The sequence below is a fragment of the Ixodes scapularis genome, unplaced genomic scaffold, assembly GCF_016920785.2.
Source record: "Ixodes scapularis isolate PalLabHiFi unplaced genomic scaffold, ASM1692078v2 PGA_scaffold5__190_contigs__length_132052651, whole genome shotgun sequence".
Lineage (NCBI taxonomy): Eukaryota > Metazoa > Arthropoda > Arachnida > Ixodida > Ixodidae > Ixodes > Ixodes scapularis.
This window is the reverse complement of record NW_024609880.1, coordinates 104,790,770-104,804,257: the sequence shown is the minus strand read 5'-3', so window position 1 is coordinate 104,804,257 and position 13,488 is coordinate 104,790,770.

Below are 13,488 nucleotides of genomic sequence, written 5' to 3'. Positions count from 1 at the left end.
ATCCTTATTGTACAGTGCAGGCCCAGGCCAGGATATCTTAAATTGAGTTAAGCGAATGATGGTACCCCCTAACACTTGTACTTTTTTTAAAAGTTGCATTATCAAACAGTTTCAGTTAAAGCATGGTTATTTGAAAATGTTATCCCAGTAGCTTGGTCTGACAACTCCATGCTCTGCAAAAGGCAGGAAATTGTTGATCACATTTTTTTAGCCTGTTGGGACGCGGTCTTCTTTTGGGACGTAATGCAAGCAACCCTCAGAAAAGACTTCTTATTAACGCCCCATGGCATACGTTTTCGAGCGGTAGAAGGGAAAAGTTACGTTCGCTGTTGCATGATCCTACTGCTCAGCCTGCACAGCATATGGCGTGCTCAATTGCTGGGTTCCACACGGATATCGACGTTCGCCACGTGCATAAGTATTTTTTGAGTACATGTGCTTTCTGAAAGAATTCTATGACGACCAGCAACCTACACCTGAGTGGCTGCCACTTTTTGAGGTGTTGTTTACCCTCGAGGACTTGCAGCATGTTCGACATTAGCCAAGTGGGCTGGTGTTTTTTAATGTTTCATCGCGATTCTGTGTCACTGCCTTCTGTCATCGTCCAAATCCGAGCAAAAAAAGCCCCGTGCGTGGCAGAGTTGGCAACGTATGCGACTGTCACGAAGAGGAATGGAGTATGAGTCCTGCTCGTTCCGGGATCTTATTTAATAATTCTGTACACTTCTAAGATATAAACTGTACTAAGGTGATAGGCTGGGCGAGTTGGTGCCAATTGGACATGAAGAAAAAATGAAAGCCGTTTACAATTTCCTGCGACGCCAGTTAGAGCGCAGCTCTTGGGGAGGAGGATGGAAGCGTACTGAGGGATAGGTGACTCCTTGAGGTCACGTGACCTCAGGGGGTCGTGTGACGTCAGGGGTTCATGTGACCTCGGGGAGGGGGGTCACGTGACCTCAGGGGTCACGTGACCTCAGGTGGGTCACGTGACTTCAGGGAGTCTCGTTGAGCTCAGGGGGTCACGTGGCCTCACGGGAGTTACGTGACCTCAGGCAGTCACGGGACCTCAGGGGGTCGCGTGACTTCAGGGGGGTCACGTGACCTCGTGGTTACGCCGACGGCGACACCGGCGCCGACGCCGCTCAAGCCGGAAACGGGCCCCTAAGAGTTGCGCTCTAAAAATAGTGCTTGGTTTTCTTCCGTGTTCGGTTCCTGTCCCTCTCGTCTTTTTGAGCGCTATTTTTTCATCATCTTCTAAGAAATCTTTGCCCATTCACGGCTGTCGTCGAGTGTTCTTGTTGAGAACATTCCTGAACGTGCCGCGTGTATGAAAGTACCGTTTACGCGCTGCCTTGCGTCAGTCACCTGCCGTCGCCGACGCGAGAAGCGTGGCACCTTTCTCTTAAAACGAATTTTGGGCAGTGATAAATGATTTTAAGTTGGGACTTTACTAATCGCATATCGTTTAGTTGGCCAAACAAAAGAGGATCGAAAGTCAAAAGGCAGCTTTTCGGTACGAACATTTGAATATATAGCGGACTATTTTGAACCTTCTTTCCTTCGAAAGCTCTCCGCCTTTTCACTATGATACATCCGCGGTTCCCAAAGCGCGTCAGCTGTGCCAACCTGACGTCAGCCGAGCCCAGCTCACGCATTGGACATGAGAACTGCGTCACTCGGACGTACGCGCTCGTCAACAATCAATCCGTCGACGAATATTCGGATTCGCGTTCGTGGCCAATGAGTGCCCTGACGGAACTTATCGTCCCTTGCGAATGACAAGTTCTATGGTGTGCATAAAAACCACGGTAGAGTCTTGCAGTCATCGCACCGGCGCCGCAGAATGTCACGACGACGCGATTTCACAATTTGCATTTGAGGTGAGGGTAAGGATCGACGAGAGCTCCGCGGGGGGGCCGTTAGCACCAGGGAGATTTGACTAGGGGGAAAGCGCTGTTGTAAACACTTTCCTTGGCGGGCGACCTCGAGAGACAGGCGTACTTTACGACGCGGGGTTCGGGGCGCGAGTTTTCTGCCGAGAGCATCGGAGCGTGCGTTCCGGGCCGGAAGAGTAAAGTTACACCACCACCGCCACCAGAGCGCAGTGGCTCTGGCCGGCGCTGTTTACACGGCGCGTTTACATCGGTTTAGTCTTTCTCGCCCGAGTGTGAGGGGTCGCGGCAGAACGGCTACGTCAGACCGCCTCTGGCAGAATGAATTGCGGGATGGCTCACTTAGTCGGCGCTATCCACAGTGGGGTCGGTTGTCCACTTCGCCATGCGAGAAATGGTTTTGCTTGCATCCGAACCAGCCCGACCTTTGACCGTGAGATGTACGCAGACCGCGGGTTCCCACCCGGGAATACAAGCCATTCCCACGTGGCGAGAAAGTGAGCCGATTGGTTTGTCGGTGGGAAGCGCCTGTCTCACAAAGCGTCGAGGATTCGCCGGTCCACTACAAGGGGACGGACCAACGAGTAACTTGGAGAGAGATGCTCGGTCTTCTGACTGCGACAGACGTGTTCTTTTGAGTTCCGGAAACGTTCGATAGCTTATTCCTACCAAAGATCACCCCGGGCGGGGTGGTCTCATCGCTTCAGCTGTGCTGGAAGGCACCAGCATGGAAGGAATACCTCATCATCTACCGCTGCCGCAGTGAGCCAGCTTCCAAGAAACACGGCCAGGGATCCCGACAGCTCAAATAAGCGCAGAGGACAGCTGGCCGCAAGGCCCTCCTCCTCCACTGCCCTCTCATGCTTTCAGCATGATTGCATCAATTATTGAGCGACACCCACTGTTCATCGGGGAACTGTACAGTTTCCTCGCCCAATTGGCGCCCCTACCGCCATCCCCTAACGGCCCGCAACCTCAAAAAGGTAACAGACAAGAAGAACAACCGTCGCGCGGTGGCAATGGACAAAGCAGTGAAACAGCTCACACCCAGTCAGGAGCCGCAACGCCGAGCAACACCGGGAGGTGCCAAGAGACGCAGGATGGTGACACGCCGGTGCAAGATTGCGGCGTGCCACCCCCAGAAATTCGAACGGGCGCAGATCGGAGAGATTAATCGAAACCTGGCGCGCGTGCCACTGACGCCGTCGGCGACGATGGACGCCGACGACGCCGAGTGGCCGGTTCTGTCGCCGGGAAGGAAACGCCGACGTGGCTTCGAGACATCGGGCCACTCCAAACAAGTGGAGCTCGTGCAGCTCGCGCAACCACCAACGCAAACTGTCGTTTTGCGATCGGTCGGCAAAAAACAAGTTGGCGCCTACACTGGAAAAGAGATCAAGGAGGCCATCGAACGCGCCGGCATTCAGACGACGGATCAGTACACCATCCGACGAAATGAAAAGGCCAACGCTAACAGCATCAGGACAAAGGATCCTCTCTGCCTGGACAAACTCCTTAAGGTAACAGAGATTCGCAAAGGAGATGAGGTGCACCCGCTGCAGCCGTACAAGGCCCTCTCCGGAAATCAGTGCCGAGGTATCATCTACTTGAAAGGAGAGGGGAACGACGTCGCCCCGGAATCGCCTGCAACGGACATTTGCAGCAGGACCAACTCCATCGTGGCAGCCAGGCCCCTCGGACGCAAAGGAAACACCATCTTGGTAACGTTCGAGGGCAGGACCCTCCCTAGGAAAGTAAGCTACATGAATGAGGTCCTGAACGTAAACGAATATCGTCCGCGACCGTTGGTATGCTTCCAATGCCATGGACTCGGGCATAAGAAAGACGTCTTCCCGAAGAACATCACACGGTGTGGCTCGTGCGGATCCGTCCATGACGGCATGGAAGAGTGTTCGCAAACCCCTAAATGCATCAATTGTGGTGGAGCCCATCTGGGGACAAGCAACGACTGTCCGAAGAGGGCTATCCCACCCCGGAAACCGGCTAAGCGGACAGAGGCCTCACAACAGCGGGGCCAGGAGCCCGAGTACAATAGAGCAGCGCCGACGCAACAGAACACCGGAATGTCCTACGCGGCAGCGGCAATGAGAACTCAACAGACCACCGTCATACCGGCGTTTATGTCCCAAGAGTCGGAGGCGTTAAAGTACAATGTCCGATCCCTCAACGAGAGGCTTACGCAAGTGGAGACGCAGCTGGCCGGTATCACACAGGCGCTAAATAAGATTTTACAGACACTTAATGTTACATGCTAAACCAGCAAACGCTCTCAGGAACACTCGGGGGGTCACACCCTCACGGAAACATAACAAGTACTCCAACCCAATACCATGGATCCTTCAGTGGAACTGCGGCGGGTTGCAGCAGAAACTCCCCGAGCTCAAAGTTCGGCTACTGGAACTTAAAGATCGCGCCCCCGATGTTATTCTCCTCCAAGAGGCTAACGTTGGCAAACTTAAGATACGGGGATATAACACGTACATACACCCTAGCATTCAAAGAAAGTATAATAACTACGGTGTCGAGGCTACTTTAATAAAGAAAAAACATCCACAAACAGGAATAGATTCCGAGCTGGCGTGTTCAGACGAGCGAGAAGTCGTCTCTACACAGATCAAGCTCGGAGACACTATATTTGACATACACAACACTTACAGTAGGCCAACTGTGAATCCGAATGACGCCGACTGGATTGACCGTCTTGTGGTCCGGGGAAGGCATACTATCCTGGCGGGGGACTTTAACGCCCGACATACGGCCTGGGGGTACCCGGACAAGAACGCTCGGGAAAAGAACATCAAGAAAGCCTGCGTAGCAGCACATCTCCAGCTCTGCAACAACCCTGAAACGCCCACTCGACTGGCGCAGTCCACCAACCAGAATGACACGTCTCCCGATCTGACGTGGGTCTCCCCAAGATTGCGGGAACAATGGCACGTGCAATCGGATCCCATGGGCAGCGATCACCTGCCCATCGTCATCAAACTTCACATCAGCACCACTCCGAGACGGCGGACAACCTTTACCAAGTGGGGCACCTACCGCGCCGCAATGGGCCGCCGGGACGGTGTGCCTTTCGCGGAGCGCATCCAGTCCGCACTCAAAGAAGCCCGCACAGAGTACCAGGTGAAGGAAGACACGCCAACACCCAACCTCCACTTGGTCAAGCTATGGGACAAATGCCTCGCGGTTCTTGTCCGGTACCGGGCCAGGAGATCCCTCTGGAACAAAATTCGTTTGAACCACGCCACAGCCAAGGCAAAGAAATACACCATCGAGCTTTGCCGCACCACCTGGAGGGGGCTGTGCAACTCCTTCAACGACAAGACGGGCTATGCTAAAGTGTGGAGCGCCTACAGGGAAATGGCCGGAAAAACCAAAACCCGCAACACGGGGAGCAACCTTGCTCTCCGTCTCAACATCACGGAGGAACAACTGGCGAAGAAGCTGGGGAACACTTCTTTCCTCAGCAGCCAATACCACCATCGCCCGAAATCTACAACCGGATGCCTATCCTGCAAGAACAACCGGCGGATGCACCGTTCACCTTGGCAAAACTCATCGACGCACTCAGCTCGGCGAGGGCGAAATCGGCACCTGGCCCAGATCAAGTCACCATAACAGCGCTCCAGAACCTTCCAAGTGGAGCTATGAAAGAACTCCTCGACACCTTCAACAAGGTCTGGATGGAAGGCGAACTACCAGCAGAATGGAAAAGATCAACAGTTATTTCCATCCCCAAGCCCGGCAAGACCCCAGATGCCATAGCCAACCTCAGACCCATATCCCTGACATCCAACCTAAGCAAGGTTCTGGAGCGCATGGTCACTGCCCGCCTCCAATAGATCCTTGAGACTACGGGGGCCCTTCACCCCATGCAGACGGGCTTTCGACCGCCCATGTCAACGCAGGACAGTCTGCTTATGATCTACCACGACCTCTACGAAAGCCGCCTCTCCAGGAGTCAGCCTCGAACGCTCGTCACCATCGACTTGCGGAAAGCATTCGACTCCGTCCCGCACTCCACCTTGGTCGCTGCTGCTCAGAGGCGAGGCATACAGGGCCGCCCCTTAAAGTTCATCAAGACCTTCCTTCAAGAACGCACATACCAGGTCTCAATTGGTAACACGAAAGGACGTTGGAGGCCCAACAACATCGCCGTACCTCAGGGGGCGGTCTTGTCACCGCTTCTCTTCAACCTCGCCATGACCGACCTCGCTCAAGCCCTGGAGGCCGTCCCGCAGGTCTGCTATACCATCTATGCGGACCATGTCACCTTGTGGACAACGACTGGAAATGCGACCGACCAGCAGCGCCACATGCAAAGTGCCCTGGACATAGTCACCACGTTCACCTGCAACTCCGGATTCGAACTTTCCAAAGACAAGACATTGTATATGGTCATCCCCGCCAAACGCAGGAGTTCCAGCACCGACATGCAGCTTTGCGTAGAAGGTACCCCCATCACACCAACAGATAATATCAAGGTTCTGGGCGTCCCCTTTAATAAGAACAGAAAGGCATCCACGTGGATTACGAAAGTCAAGAAACATTGGAAGGACTGCCTGAACCTCCTCAGAGCAATTACCAGCAAAGCTTGGGGAGCTCAAGAGGACCTACTACACCACATGGTTGAAAAAACCCCGAGACTGCGGGTAAACGACACAACACTAAAAAGTCTCTAACACAGCTGAAATTTTTATTTTCCAAACCTGGTTATATAGGCACTTCGATACAAAAGAAAAAAGGGGGGAGAGGGTGAGAACCTCAAAGAATGCCACTTTCCACCAACGTAACCTCTTGACTAAACAACAAGGACAACAGACTCTGCGTCACGCACTTCACTTATCTTTGACCCCTCGCTTCCCGACCGCCAAACACACTGGTAACCCCAAGCCCAGTAACACATATACAAAAAAGAAAAAAAGAAAAAGGAAAGAACGACCCATCGTCCCTTCTACCCGAAAACCGACAGACATAAACCTTGAAGGTCAGAACTTTTCACAGCCTAAGAAAACGCCGCAGTTCATTGTCCAACCCGAACGACGGCTTATTAACTACATTCCCGTGACCTAATATCGTTAATGACTCTTTTATCAACCGCTTATGATCATCTTTTTCCCGCAACTCTACTGAAGTTAGATGCCACAACGGTACACAGTTTCTACATTCGATAACATGTTTTGACACTTCGGAGTACGGGTCTTGTTTCATTATACAACGTTTGTGTTCCATCATGCGCTCATTTATACAACGTTTAGTCTGTCCAATATAACAGAGGCCACAATCAAATGGTATCTTGTAAACGACACCCGACGAACATTCTACATCCTTTTCTCTGTGTTTTATCGTGCAACCTGAAACAGTTGAGGCAAAAGGGGTCAAACGGCTCAATCTACAATCTGTAGAAAAGGCAGTGCCAATATTGAACCTGCTGGCTAACGCTTTGATGTTGTGCGAAATTTTATGAAAATATGGAAGGACTACTCGCTTTGAAGGCCTAGGATTTTTCCGAATTGACTTCTTTGGACATATCATATACATCAACTGCCTTAAAATATGTTCCTGTGGATATCCAGCAACCTCGAAACGTTCTGTCAGTCGACGAAGAGAAGAGCCAATAAAATGTGAGCATGATTTCTGTACTGTTGAATTGACGAGATTCCGAATTATTCCCAGTTTGACATGTTTAGAATGGCAGCTATTGAAAGGAAGAAGAGGTTTTGCGGCGAACTTTCCGTACTCCCAACAAAGGCCTGAACTATTTCTAAGTTGAATATCGAGATACTGTAAACGGTCGTCATTCGGTCTCTCTAGCGAAAACTTTAATTCGGGCGCTGCTTCGAACACTACTTTTTCCAAAGAATCCGCCAAGGAGCCATCTGTCGAACAAACCAAGATATCGTCTACGTACCTCCTCACCAGAATTTCCTTAGGAGATCTATGTCTAAAAGACTCTAGAAGACGCAGATCAAGGTCTCTTAGATAAATATCCGAGAGAGTTGGGGCTACCGCCGAACCAATACACACACCCTGTTGCTGAATGTAACTTTGACCATTATGTTGCACAACCGTAGAAGCTAGATACACTTCTAAAATCTTGAGAACATCCTGAACAGATACCCCCGATTGCGACTGGAAACTGACCAAATGTTCTTCCAAAAAGCTACTGACCCTAGCCAATAACGTCTTAGGTTCTAAAGAATAGTACAGATCTTTTATGTCAAGTGAAAAGATCGTGCACCTCTTTCCGTGGAAAGGTTGCAATTCAGCTACTAAATCATCAGAACAACGCAGTGACAACGGGGATCTAGTATCCAAGATCGTGAGAGTTTTCTGAAGAAATGAGGACACTATTTTCTGCCATGTGCCATTCTCGTTTATGACTACTCTTAGAGGAAGATCTACCTTATGATCTTTAAGGAAAAATTTTATGCCAAACGTGTCTTTAGAAACATTATTAATTCTGGTGGTCAAAGCTGTTAGATCGGCGTCCTTACAAACCCTCACAATTTCTCTTTTGGACTTTTTCAAACAACCGTCAAAAGGTCTAAACAACCCCGCCATGGCTTCGTCCGATTTCCTTCGAAACTCCAACACTGGTAACACTGAAAACAAACCCGACTTATCGGTTTCTAAGAGTACTACATCTTTCTCATCTAATTCCCTCTTGACCGATACGATCTTGCTGAAGTCCCGACGGTCGCTTTTGTACGAATCGTCAACCAAATCCGACATCTTTTTTAAAGAAGACGTTATCAATGCAGTTTTTACCGCCGGGTCAGAGACGGCACTTGACACAGTATGAATCGCAGATACAATATCCATCCTGGACGGTTTTATATTTACACAAAATTTAGGGCCGTTAGCAAGAATGCGTTCCGTCGGTTTTGATAGTTGAACATCACATGGGTTGACGAACCTCTTTAGCACAGACAAAGCGGAAGACAGAACCGGATTCGACCTCCTCCGGGAATATATCCTAAGTCTTAAAGTTCTAAAAGCTACGTCATAGTCCATCTTCTTTAGCGCAAGCCACTGAGTGAACATTGAAGAAGTGCGAAAGTTCCCATCTAGAAGGGCAGTCCATAGCCGGTCACATAGAAGACTCACAGTTCGAAGTTGATCTCTTGTGCCGTCCCGGTAGTCGTTGAGGATCCTCTTCTTTCGATGCCATCCGACTTGCATGGATGCCAGATGACCGAATCGTGTTGGGTCGACGTACTTGTGTCGGAGGCACATTCCAATGTACGACACCTCCGCTTCCATCTGGGCCATCCTTTGTCCGAGTTTGCAGAGAACCCACAAAGAGTGGGAAAACACTTGTGGAAAGTGGGCTGAATCCATAGAAATAATCGAATGGGGGGCGAAGTTTGCATCTTGTAGGATTAATGAACAAAAAGTAAGGGCGCAAACGAGCTGGTGTACATTGCACATGGTTGAAAAAACCCCGAGACTGCGGGTAAACGACACAACACTAAAAAGTCTCTAACACAGCTGAAATTTTTATTTTCCAAACCTGGTTATATAGGCACTTCGATACAAAAGAAAAAAGGGGGGAGAGCGTGAGAACCTCAAAGAATGCCACTTTCCACCAACGTAACCTCTTGACTAAACAACAAGGACAACAGACTCTGCGTCACGCACTTCACTTATCTTTGACCCCTCGCTTCCCGACCGCCAAACACACTGGTAACCCCAAGCCCAGTAACACATATACAAAAAAGAAAAAAAGAAAAAGGAAAGAACGACCCATCGTCCCTTCTACCCGAAAACCGACAGACATAAACCTTGAAGGTCAGAACTTTTCACAGCCTAAGAAAACGCCGCAGTTCATTGTCCAACCCAAACGACGGCTTATTAACTACATTCCCGTGACCTAATATCGTTAATGACTCTTTTATCAACCGCTTATGATCATCTTTTTCCCGCAACTCTACTGAAGTTAGATGCCACAACGGTACACAGTTTCTACATTCGATAACATGTTTTGACACTTCGGAGTACGGGTCTTGTTTCATTATACAACGTTTGTGTTCCATCATGCGCTCATTTATACAACGTTTAGTCTGTCCAATATAACAGAGGCCACAATCAAATGGTATCTTGTAAACGACACCCGACGAACATTCTACATCCTTTTCTCTGTGTTTTATCGTGCAACCTGAAACAGTTGAGGCAAAAGGGGTCAAACGGCTCAATCTACAATCTGTAGAAAAGGCAGTGCCAATATTGAACCTGCTGGCTAACGCTTTGATGTTGTGCGAAATTTTATGAAAATATGGAAGGACTACTCGCTTTGAAGGCCTAGGATTTTTCCGAATTGACTTCTTTGGACATATCATATACATCAACTGCCTTAAAATATGTTCCTGTGGATATCCAGCAACCTCGAAACGTTCTGTCAGTCGATGAAGAGAAGAGCCAATAAAATGTGAGCATGATTTCTGTACTGTTGAATTGACGAGATTCCGAATTATTCCCAGTTTGACATGTTTAGAATGGCAGCTATTGAAAGGAAGAAGAGGTTTTGCGGCGAACTTTCCGTACTCCCAACAAAGGCCTGAACTATTTCTAAGTTGAATATCGAGATACTGTAAACGGTCGTCATTCGGTCTCTCTAGCGAAAACTTTAATTCGGGCGCTGCTTCGAACACTACTTTTTCCAAAGAATCCGCCAAGGAGCCATCTGTCGAACAAACCAAGATATCGTCTACGTACCTCCTCACCAGAATTTCCTTAGGAGATCTATGTCTAAAAGACTCTAGAAGACGCAGATCAAGGTCTCTTAGATAAATATCCGAGAGAGTTGGGGCTACCGCCGAACCAATACACACACCCTGTTGCTGAATGTAACTTTGACCATTATGTTGCACAACCGTAGAAGCTAGATACACTTCTAAAATCTTGAGAACATCCTGAACAGATACCCCCGATTGCGACTGGAAACTGACCAAATGTTCTTCCAAAAAGCTACTGACCCTAGCCAATAACGTCTTAGGTTCTAAAGAATAGTACAGATCTTTTATGTCAAGTGAAAAGATCGTGCACCTCTTTCCGTGGAAAGGTTGCAATTCAGCTACTAAATCATCAGAACAACGCAGTGACAACGGGGATCTAGTATCCAAGATCGTGAGAGTTTTCTGAAGAAATGAGGACACTATTTTCTGCCATGTGCCATTCTCGTTTATGACTACTCTTAGAGGAAGATCTACCTTATGATCTTTAAGGAAAAATTTTATGCCAAACGTGTCTTTAGAAACATTATTAATTCTGGTGGTCAAAGCTGTTAGATCGGCGTCCTTACAAACCCTCACAATTTCTCTTTTGGACTTTTTCAAACAACCGTCAAAAGGTCTACACCATCTCGTGCGCACGCTCCTTGTCTCCAAGGTGGTGTACGGCCTGAACTTCCTCCGCCTCACCCGGAAGCAAGAGGCCACACTCGTCACCATGAATCGAGCGGCGATGAGGATCGTCACGGGTCTCCCTCGCTTCACGCGGGTGGAGCAGCTCGAGTGCGTCGCGCAAATGAACACCATCCGAAATATTGCGGGCGAAATGCGCATCAGCCAAGCCCAGCGCCTGTCGCGAACCCCACAAGGCAGAATTATCCTAACCAAGAGTGGGCGCGCCCGTCTCATCGAAGGACCACTGATGCCGACACCTCCGCCTCCGTGGGAGACGGAGGCGGTCGTCGTTGCCAAACCAATATCCAGAAACCAAGGGCACAACGCGCCGGGACGGCGAGTCACCCAGGCCTCTATCCATTTGGCTGAGGTCGGCGGGCTAGAAGGGCACGTAGAAGTGTTCTACACAGACGCGGCGCGCTCAGAGACCGGCCGCAGGGCCATCGCCTGGCACTCCCCCACAAGACACGACACGCAGCAGCAGCTTACAGAAACCACCCGGAGCGTCTGCTCCGCGGAACTACGGGCGATCCTCATGGCGGTGAGGGCGGCCACTCAAAAGCGAACCAACGTCACGGAAACGCGAATTTACACGGATTCTCAAGAGGCGATCTGAGAATTACGCCGGACTGACACATGCAACCCTACTATTGCGGAAATTCGAGCAATGGTGCGCCAGGCGAAGGCGCATCAAACCATCAGCGTTACGTGGCTCCCAGGCCACGAAGGCATCCCGGGGAACGAGCGGGCGAATGGGGCCGCGAGGGCAGCGGTACAAGCAAGATCGCTCTCACAAGGACCGGTTCCCTCGTCTATTCAGCGGGATGTGCCCCAAGACGACTTCGATCTCTCGGAGGTGAAGCGCACAGAGAAAACCGCACGCAAGGCGCGCCTCGCCGCGCTTCTACCGCCCAACTCTCATCCAATCCCGCGCGGCTTTCCACGGTGGGAGCGGGTGGCACTAAACCGGCTACAAACAAGAACTATGATGACACCAGTATGGCTGGCAAGGTTACACCACCGAGCGGATCCACAAGACATCGGCCCCGATCCAAACTGCACACAGTGCGGCGTCCCGGCCACCTGCTCCCATCTTGTGTGGGAGTGTGCTGGATACGCGCAAGCGCGGGAGGCCGCGATCTACGACCTCCCAGGAACCTTGCGCCCCCGCTCCTTTTTGGAGTGGACTCATCCGAACACTACCGTGAACGCGGAACAGAAACTCATTTATGCATCACTCATCGACTTCCTCCGATATCCGGGTTCGGTAGGTTCATCTAATCATCATCACCCATCACTTCCCCCCCCCCTCCTCCCGCCCCCTCCCTTATCCCCCTGCCTACCTTGAGGCCCTCCAGCCAGAAGGCAGATATTCAATAAACGTATTAACCAACCAACCAAGTAACTTGGATTAGAAACTCAGCGAGTGAGTTTAGTTCGTGCTGGGGCTCGAGAGCTGTCGCTCCGTAATCGAGTCAGGTCGTGGGATTCCGAGGGTCTTCTGCCCCCGTAATCGGGACGTAATACCACGAGCCAGCCAACTCCCGAGCTTGGATAAGCTAACACCCGACCACCTCCTTCCCAACTCCATACAGGGGAAGTTATCATTTCGCAGTATTTTTTATCGTTGTATTTTCATTCCCTACCAAAGTATTAAATTGTTTATTGAAAAATAATCCCCAAATTCAACAAGATTAGTCGTCGACGGCCAAGGGAAGCAACTTCGTCTCCGGTAAGACCCACCCAGCTTCCCACAACGAATTTCGTCACCCCATCCGGACCTGGCAGTCCGGACGGCGCAAGGTGACGGAGCAACGAAAGAACCCGTACTGGCGCAGTCGACAGGATTGGCTTCGACGACATTAAAATTCAAGAAACATCATCGAGCGGCAACAGAACGACTACCGCAGAGAGCCCACGCATCAGAGACCGACTAGCGTCAAGGGAGCCCACTGTCACCCCGTGCCATCCAGTCCAAGGAAGACTCCGCGGCGCCGGTGAGTGGAACCTTCACGTTTCTTTGGTGTGAGCGCAGACGTACGAGTCAGTTGGCAGGAAAAGATGAAGAAATCAGGGGATAAGGTGAAAACTGCGGAAAAGGACAAAGGCACCGACGGAGGGGCGGAAGGGTCAAAAAGTCGGTCCGCCGACGAGCGCGCTGCCCA